Source organism: Streptopelia decaocto (assembly GCF_964273445.1).
Source record: "Streptopelia decaocto genome assembly, chromosome: 1".
In the NCBI taxonomy this organism is placed as follows: domain Eukaryota; kingdom Metazoa; phylum Chordata; class Aves; order Columbiformes; family Columbidae; genus Streptopelia; species Streptopelia decaocto.
Window position 1 is genome coordinate 106,667 of NC_138663.1, and position 9,852 is coordinate 116,518.

A 9,852-nucleotide genomic window follows, 5' to 3' on the forward strand; every position below is an offset into this window, starting at 1 on the left:
CCCTGGAGGGAGAGGCCAGACTGGACAGCACACTGAAAAATTAAAATTAACTGTTGTTAACCACATCGAGTTTGCTGACTTTTTATTTTAACTCAGAAGTAATTAATACCGGTCATGTTTTTGCACAACCCCAGAAAAACTGTAGTTAAATTCAGACTGTCATAACTCACTGTTTTCTAATTTTATTTTACATCTAAATATCTTTTACTGTTCTGTTGGGAATCATTACTGCCTGGGACCTTTTTAATACCTCTATTTATAAACAGCCACTATTTAGTGGTTCCTTTTTACTTCTCTTTAAAAAAAAAAAGTAACGTTTTGACTCCGTTTGGTTCTGAGCTTTGTTGCCTCCAATCTCATGGCTCTGTTAGAATTTAAATACTAAACACTCCCCATTACTTTCCAATGCTGTTTAAAATCTAAAGCTTCCTTACTTTGTTTCCTATGCAGTCATTCGTGCCTGCAGTTTATTTCATAACGGTTGTGCAAATGGAGCTACCAGTGACTCCACATTAGTTTTCTGCCTTTACCATTTCAAAGGAATTCCAAACAATGTGGTTTTTAAACTAGGATTCAGATTGGGAATAACTGCTGCCTAGTTCACCAACAAGTAAGAGCTGAAATTAAATTCAGTTATTGCTCACGCCTAAATAATTTCATTTATTTACACTTTAACATTTTTATCATTACATTACTACCAGCCGGATTAACTAGCACACATTATTTTTTATTATAAACTAGAGATTTTTTCTCTTTTAAATTTTACTACATCAATTGGAGATAATTACTGTCTGCAGAGTTTTGAGTAACAGCTAGAGTAGATGACAGGCATTATTTACTCCCAAAGACTCTTCTGGTTACTCTTATTCACGTTTTCATTCTAAATGTCTTACAATAAGTAAGTAGTTACAATCATAAAACACCAGGGCCTTGGCATTTCCAGGAAAACCCACCGCAGCGCCTCGACGCGTCCAGAGATCGTCAGTGCCGGTTCCGCCAACGACGCGCCCAGCCAGCCCCACGGCTGGGTGCCGGCTCACCACGCTTCGGGTGCCGGCTCTGCAGGTGCTGAGACATTCAAGATTGGTTTTGTATATTTTGGATTATTTTCTCTATTCTTATCAGTAGCATTAGTAAAATATTGTTAATATTTCCAGCTCTCTTCTCTCTGTCCTTCTCCCCCTCCCGATCGCCTGTCCTGAGTGGGACGGGGGGAGAGGGAGGGGCAAAAGGGGGAAGTGGGGGGGAGAGGGGGTTAACAATACACCTGCCAGGGTTTTACTGTCACCCCGCAATCTAAACCCTCGACAGGCGCCAACAGATGGGGGGTCCTGAGAGGAGACAAGAGGGCAAAAATGAGGCCTCTGGGATGTGTCAAGGGCAAATGGGGAAGTTTTGAGGGGAAGAGAGAAAAGAGGGGAATTTAATGGGCCAAGAGGTCAAACGGGCACCGTGATGCCACCAAAGAGCCTGCAGGGACCCAAAGGCAGGCAGGGTCATCGCAGAGGAGCTGGAAGGAAATGGGTTTCTGAGGGAACCAGGGGGCGAGTAAGTTTGTGAGGGGGACAGAGGCAAAGGGACGTGTCCTGAGGAGAACAAATCGAAAGGTTCTTACCTCCGAGAAGTTGTCCTGGACTTTGGTTCCACCAGCAGCCGTCCTGTGGGCCCGGCACAGCCTGGGGATCCCTGACCCGCACCACCGCAACCTTTAACGGGACACTGGGCCCTTCTAGAGCCTGAATGACAAACAGCAAGTATTTCTCTAGGACAGCTTTGATGGGGGATTGTTCTGTTTTCCCTGCAGCAGACAGGGAGAAATTTCTCCTCCCTGCCGTACCACTGAACACCCTGATTCTTCAGGCATTTTGGGGCTGTGAGCCCCCATCTCTCGCTGGCCTGCTCCTCCGGTAACATCATCGTCATCCCCCGAGTCCCGCCATTGATTCACTCCAAAAAACAAAAGTTAGAAAAGGAAAACAGCCCCAGCGGGCAGCCCATTACTTTAAAATGCCATTCACATACGTACATACCAGAGCCCCCAAACCCGGGGGGCAGCGCCCCGAACAGCCGCAGCCACGTCCCACAGGCCGGCAGCCGCCCCCCGGCACGCTGGGGACGGATGACGGTGCCGCGTCTCCCGCTCCGGCGCTGCTCCCCCCACCGGGGCTGGGGGTCTGCTGAGCATGGGGCGGTCACAGCTCCCCCTGAAACACAGCAATTCTACATGAGAGTTCTTGAAACATAGCCCCTCGTTTTGCACGTTTCCAGAAAGCATTTCTTATGTCAACTGCCTGATGACAGGCTTGTCTTTTGTAACTTAATCACACTATACATTAATTTAGCAGCTTCTCTTGAATTCCCCCCCTTGCAATATACTTGCAAATTCTTTGGCAGTACAAATCTACAAAATATTATCACCTCGTGCTGTGGTACAGCACAAGTATTTGTTACCCACTAGCAGTGCCAAACAGAACACTGTAGCACAATGTAAGTCAAAATGGCTCGCATCAAAATCAGAGTCATAAGATCAACGCTGACTGAGCTCTGAAGCCGCAGCTCCCGCCGGTTCTGACGGTTCTTTCTTATCTGGCACCTCTGACTGCTTGTGTTTCTTATCTGGCACCTCTGGCTGCTTCGGGGCAAACAGCGTCCCTGCCCCCTGGCCGTGCGCTGCAGTACCCGAGTTTCGCCACAGGGCGGCAGCACTGAGACCCGCCGCGGCACCGCATTGGGGCGGCCGGGTGCAGCACCGCGCTTTGTCCACAGGACGGCGACACTGAGACCCGCCGCGGCACAAATGGCATTTCTGTCCCCCCAGAAATCCTGGGTCCCTCCTGAAATCCTGGGTCCCCTCCGGAACTCCTGGGTCCCTCCGGAACTCCTGGGTCCCCTCCGGAACTCCTCGGGGAAAAAAACATTCCCCTCGCGGTGGGGGGCTGTGCTGGTTTTGTTACAAAACAAGTTTCTCTTTTAGTGAATTTGCCTGTCAGCTAAAGCTTCATATTAGCTGCATTTTCCTGGACAACCAGATACATGTTGTGGTAAACAGAGCAATGGAATGCTAACTTGTTGCTAAGGACACATTCACATCTTGCAAGAGGGGCAACAAGAAACAGGTGACCGAGAAACTGACCGACTGTGTATAACATCCCATTCACGTGAATACTTCATATAAAAGTGGGAGATCATGAGGATCTTGTCCTCCTAATGGATATTGGTCTCGAAATTGTAGCCTGGGAAATGAAACGATATGCTGGGAGAATCGAAGCAAAGCAAACCCCTTGGAGGAAATGGGGGATTTAACGGGATCTTAGCAGAATCCTGGCTCTACCGATGTCAACGAACCATGGAAAGCCCCCAATGGATTATTTTGGATATGTGGGAACAGAGCTTAGAACGAGTTAATGCCTAAATGGAGAGGGTCTTGTACAATAGGGATAATTCAACCAGCATTTTTCCTTTTCCCAAAGGAAAAAGGGAGTCATCTGGGGAAACCTCTGTACGAAACTTTAAAGAGAGAGAAGAGGGGTTTAACAAATGTCCCCATAGGAGGAACGCAAACTTGGAGAGATGATGAATGGCCTGCGAAAAGGATAATTGAATACTATGATCCAACCACCTGGGCCCAAGATGGAAGCTGGGGATACCGTACCCCAATATACATGCTAAACCGAATTATCCGGTTGCAAGCAGTGGCTGAAGTAATAAGCAACCGGACAGCTGAGGCACTGAATCTCATAGCGAGACAGTTGTCTCAGACCAGGGCTGCAGTGGACCAAAATCGGGTAGCCTTAGATTATCTTTTAGCTGAAGAAGGGGGTGTCTGTGGGAAATGGAATACTTCTGAGTGTTGTTTAGAAATAGATGGTAATGGGGAAGCTATCATGAAAATAGCAGAGGAGATAAAACGACTTGCGCGTGTCCCAGTACAGAAATGGAATTCTATACTTACCGGCCATTGGTGGGATCACTTCTTTGGGGGAGCTGTTTGTACCGTGTATGAACCCGTGCGTTATTCGGTTAATACATTCAGTATTCCAAGCCATGCAAATCTCAGCCGTGCCTATAGATCCTGAAATGGCAACAAAAGGAACATCGTGTCATTTACACGTGCACGTACCACCACCCCCCAAAAGTGGGGGGGCTCCCCTAGGAAAACAAAGCGGGGGCAGCGCCCCAAACAGCCGCAGCCCCCGGCCCACAGGCCGGCAGCTGCCCCCCGGCACGGCAATGCTGCTGGCCAGCCTGAGCAGGGAGCTGTTCGTGCCGGCCAATATCGACACCCCCCTTCTCCAGGCAGTTTGGAGAACTCTATTTGCCAGTGTTGCCCCGGTACATTTCCCTCGTCCAGTTGGTCTTCTCTGTACCCTGTATACAGTATTAAGATGGTTTTCTAGACACATTTCACATTGCCGGGTCACTCGCTTGCAAAGAGTTTCTAAATTCGCTCTTACCTTTTCGTCTCATCTCAACAGAGCGCATCAGCTCCTCACGCCGCGAGGCACCGCTGCTCTCCCGTCGCCGGTGGCGGCTTCTTTGGACCCTAATTCTAATTCGGCTATAAATCTCCTATTAATTTCTTATCCTCTTTGTTACAGTTTCCTGATGTTGCTTGGAGGAGACAGCCACCTGGGATCAGAGACGTGGCTTTTGTGTCCGTCTCTGTCCTTTCGCTGGCTGGTTTTACAGAGGCGTCTGCCAATTTACTTCCAGTTTCCTGATCGGCATTTCCCTTCTGAGGCCCTTTGCAACCCATGACAGCAACTTTTCTAGCAACAGCACAGCTTCCAGCAACTGGAGCATCCCGTTCAATCTGCCTTCCTTGTGCTGTTAATAAACTTTATTCTTTTCAAATGGCTTCAAGGGCATGCACCACTCGAAAAACCTCCTTAGAATCAGTGCAAATATTAATCTTCTTCTCTTTGCATAACTCTAAAGCTCGCGTGAGAGCAAGTTCTGACTGCGAACCCCGCGGGTCACACAGCGTCTCTGCCCCCTGGCAGCTTCTCTTCACAAGCGAGAAGAGAAAACAGGGACAGGTATCTGAAAAAACAAGGCAGAGAACACAGCAGCGGGGGGGACAGAGGAAAAGAGGCCGGAAGAGCACCGAGGAACAGGGCAGAGGAAGAAACAAATTGGCGCGGCAGGGCGGAGACGGAGGAAAAAAGCCCAGCACGGTCAATGGGACAGAGAGGAACGCGGCCACGGGCAGGGAGCGGGACACGGGGACGCAGCGAGAAACCATGGGACGCGGGGAGGTACCAAAACGTCGGCAAAAAAGACTCTTGAACACTGTTCTGAAAGTGTTAAACGGCAGGCAATTTCAATACAGCGCACCGCACGCTCAAGGATCGCCCCTGTAATCGAGCGTGCATGTGACTCACGCTTCTTGGTATTGATTACATCTACCTATTGGATATTCATTTGCTCCCAGCGCTTAGTTAATGCATTAAACGGAAGCTCTTTCCATAACCCCACCCTTCGCTGGCAGTCCATCCCTGGTGTGCCAGCGTGTCCACCAAGGGTCTCCAGCGGTCCCCGGTGCCCCCCCGCCCCGGTGTCGGCTTCTCGACCTCATTTCTTGAGCACGCCCACTGTCATTTTGTGCTGCTACTCAAGTAGCTCCTTCTCCATTCAGTGGAACGTTCCATTTTCCCAGCCTGCGAGCCAAGGACATCCCGCTTTGCCCCACCTCCAGTCCCTGTAGAGCCAGTTTTTCTCGGTTCGGTTTCTGTTACGTTAAGCCTGGTCTTGCTACCTTATGCCGAGGGTTTTCTAAAAGATTTTTGTCCCTCCTATCAACGGGAAGCAAGAAGGAGAGCAACAGGCAAAACCGATGGCAGAGCAAGAGAGACCGCGGGGAGCACAGGGGGCTGGAGGAAGAAAGAGAGGAATGAGGAGCCCCGCGGAGAGACGGAGGGCAGGGAAAAAACAACAAAAAAAGAGAAAAACGGGGCGGGGGGCAGCACGAAGGCTCAGAACAGGAACGAGGACGGGAACAGCGCCGTACAAAATGAAGAAAGCCAGCAACACTGAGCACGACAAAGGCACAGAGAGAGAAGACGAAGGGAGGGAGGAAGGAAAAAGAAAGACAGGATGGTCGGGGGACAGAGCAGCACGTACAGACACAGAGAGGAAGACAAGAGTGCGGGGACACACACGAGAGCGCAGCGCGGGGACGGACACGGACACGAGAGCGCAGCGCGGACAAGAGAACAGCGGGGACAAGAACGGGCCAGAGAAAGCGTGGGGAAAAAGGAGATGGAGGGGCAGGGAGGCACCAGGACACAGAAGCCGGGGACGAGGCCCGAGGGCCAGGGACTCACAGCGGCTCTCGCTTTCGGTGGCTGCCAGGAGGCTTCTAACAGCTCAGACGCTCCTGTCCCCTCCTCTCCTCCCTCGGGGCGCTCGGCCGTCCTCAGCCTAGGAGAACACGGTGGGGTGTCAGGGCTGCTACCAGACGAGGCTTCGGGGACACGGAGCCTCGCTGGCTCGCTCGCCACGCAGCCGTCCCGCTCCGGGATACGCGCACGGACCTGCCGCGCACCTTGACGGCCTGGCCCGCTGCACGCCACGCAGAGGGACCCTTCGTCACCCGGAGAGAGGGGCTCCCTCTCTTGCCCGCCGCAGGAAGCAGACGTCGGGCCGACGGCCCCGCATTTCTTCCTCTTTACCTCTCCGGCTCCAGCCGCGGCAGCACCCGTCCACGGACGGGACGCGCTCCCCCGTCCCTTTTCCCGCCGCGCTGCCAGACGAGCCTCGCCAGCCCGAGGCGGGCGCAGCCGACGGCATCCCCGGGGTGGCAGCGAACGGCCGCATCCTCAGCGTGGCCTCTGGGAGCGGGAAAGAAGAAGCAGCAGCCGTTAACACCGTAGCTCACCCCTGCCTGAGCCTGCTCCTTCCGTACGGGCCACCGGAGAGGTGCCGAGGGCCGGCCTGCCGCCTTCACCGTGGGGCTCGGGAGCGGCCCGGGAACACGGGACGGGTTCGCAGGAGCTGCCGCGGCTGGGGGCGGCTGCACGGGGCGAGCGGGGCCGCGGGAGGAGGCTCAGGGGGAGCTCTGGCGAGCTGGGGACGCACCCGGCATCTGCCCCCGGCCGGCTGGCGCCTCCTGCTCCTCTGCGGCACGCTGGCCAATACACTGACAACACATCTATTAGTTAAATAGAAACTAAGCACTCTGCTTCTAAACAACGTGTTATTTAATCTTCTTTCTCCCTCTTGTCATGCAGAAGGATCTAAGAGGTGAAAAATATCCCCTCAGCATGCAGGGGGTCAGAAAGCATTTACCTCACATCAACTGGTTAATGAGGGTATGAGTTCTATAACTTCATCACAGCATACACTAACTTGGCAGCTTCTCTTGAATTCCCCCCTTTGCAATATACTTGCAAATTCTTTGGCAGTATAAATCTACAAAATATTATCACCTCGTGCTGTGGTACAGCACAATTATTTGTTACCCACTAGCAGTGCCAAACAGAACACTGTAGCATAATGTAAGTCAAAATGACTAGCATCAACATCAGACTCATAAGATCAACGCTGATTGAGCTGTGAAGCCGCAGGTCCTGCCGGTTCTGACGGTTCTTTCTTATCTGGCACCTCTGGCTGCTTCGGGGCAAGCAGCGTCTCTGCCCCCTGGCCGTGCGCTGCAGTACCCGAGTTTCGCCACAGGGCGGCGACACTGAGACCCGCCGCGGCAGCCCCGGGCGAGCGGTCGCGCTGCGTGTCGCGGGAATCCCGAAAAAAAAAACCCAAAAAACAAACGCAACAAAACAAAAAAGCACACGGAGAGCCGCGGCACGAAAGCCGCGCCTACAGGACACGGAACCCGCCGCGCCTCGCCCCGAGCTCCCGCCGAAGCGGCGCCCCACCACCGAGCCTGCAACCGCGCCTCAGCTCCGCTTTTAAACGCGCCCCCACTAACGGGGGCTGCGCCGCTCCCGGAGGGACTGCCGGACCGGGCACGGGCGCTGCGCCGGAGGGAGACGCGGCTCCAGACCGCAAGCCTTCAGCGCACCTGCCCTCGGGCTCGCACGCCGCCCACCAGCTTCGCCAGCTCGGCCGTAAGAGCGGGGGGGAAACGGAGCCCATCCCGCTCCCCCCGTTCCAACGGCACGGTCCCCGTGGCTGCACTCACCTGCCGCGTCTCTCGCCGCTCCGTTCCCCTCGCGCTCTCCCGCTCTCCCGCCGGGCTCCGCGGGCACCGACCCCGCCGGCCGCAGCGAGCGCTCCGCAGCAGCCCCGACCCCCGTTCCCGTTCGATCCCGGTTACCCCCCCCAACCGAGGCGCTCGCGGTTTAGACATGCGCAGTAGGGATACCGCAGCACCCGCCCCTTGCCGCATCCGGGTTGGCTGCCTAGGACACGTCAATCACCTCTCTCGCCGCCTATCAGCGCTCGCTATTGGGGCATGCGCAGTAGGGAGACCGCAACGCCCGCCCCTCTGCCAACCTGATAGGCGGACAGTGTGGCAACTGACGTGCCTAGGCAGCCAACCAGCGCTCCGCCCCTCCAGCCCTCCTGCCCTCCCGCGCCATCTGATTGGCCCGCTCTGAATCCTCTCAATCCTCACCCGCACGGCCTCTCCTTGGGGAAAAAACATGCCCAAACACTAGGGAGCCGTGGGGAAACCAGTGAGAGACAAGACGGACAGCAGCAACGGCAAGTGCAATCTGGCTTCAATTCTGATCGTGCACTTCAAAGCCTCTCTCAGTCCTACCAATGACTGTTCCTTTTCTGGAAGGACAAACTTTCTTACCTGAACATCCTAAATTGAAGACTCCACGGAACAGAACGGGGATTGAGCCGCAGGACAACGGGCCATCGATTTACACTAATGGGGAAAAAAAACCCTAGAAATCAACCCCAAATTTAAAATTGCACGTGTCTTTTCCAAGCAGAATGAGCCTGTGATTCCCCAAAAAAGGAGGGCAAAGAGCAGGTCAGCTTATCAGAGAAAGACAGTGACAGGGAGCCAGAGACACAGAGAGGTGACACAGAGAGAGGGAGAGCGAGGCAAACGGGACGGAGAGGCCAAAATGAGTGCTCCACAGCCTCCCCCCGCTCGCCCCGAGACACCACAGACGCGTTTGCAAGGCAGGCAGCTGTTCAAACGGGATTGAGTCGGCGCACTCTGATTGGCTGCTTTCCACACCACCGCGCCGTCCTCCTATTGGATGCGCCTTCCGCGGTCCGCTCCCAGGTGCCCGCCTCACGTCGGACCTGACTGAGGACTGCGCACTTTGGGCATGCGCAGTACAAACACCCCAACGCCCGCCCCTCCGGCAACCTGATTGGCTACCTACGCACATCAATTGCCATTCTCCCCGCCTATCAGCGCTCCGCCCCTCCAGCCCTCCCGAGCGATCTGATTGGCCCAGTCTGAAACCTCACCATTTAGAAACAGCCGCTACTTAGTGGTTCCTTTTTACTTCTCTTTAAAAAAAAAAAAAAAAAAAAAAAAAAAAGTAACCCTTTGACTCCGTTTGGTTCTGAGCTTTGTTGCCTCCAATCTCATGGCTCTGTTAGAATTTAAATACTAAACACTCCCCATTACTTTCCAATGCTGTTTAAAATCTAAAGCTTCCTTACTTTGTTTCCTATGCAGTCATTCGTGCCTGCAGTTTATTTCACAACGGTTGTGCAAATGGAGCTACCAATGACTCCACATTAGTTTTCTGCCTTTACCATTTCAAAGGAATTCCAAACAATGTGGTTTTTAAACTAGGATTCAGATTGGGAATAACTGCTGCCTAGTTCACCAACAAGTAATAGCTGAAATTAAATTTAGTTATTGCTCACGCCTAAATAATTTCATTTATTTACACTTTAACATTTTTGTCATTA

General features: G+C 53.2%; 1 long non-coding RNA gene across 1 annotated transcript; it reads right to left on the reverse strand.

Moving 5' to 3' along the window:
* Positions 1 to 6,331: 6,331 nt before the first annotated feature.
* On the reverse strand, positions 6,332 to 8,229 carry LOC309447189. The gene is made up of 3 exons (XR_014185577.1): positions 8,144 to 8,229; positions 6,675 to 6,833; positions 6,332 to 6,423 (listed from the first exon to the last, which is right to left on the reverse strand). It is a non-coding gene; the product is annotated as an uncharacterized lncRNA (long non-coding RNA).
* Positions 8,230 to 9,852: the final 1,623 nt, after the last annotated feature.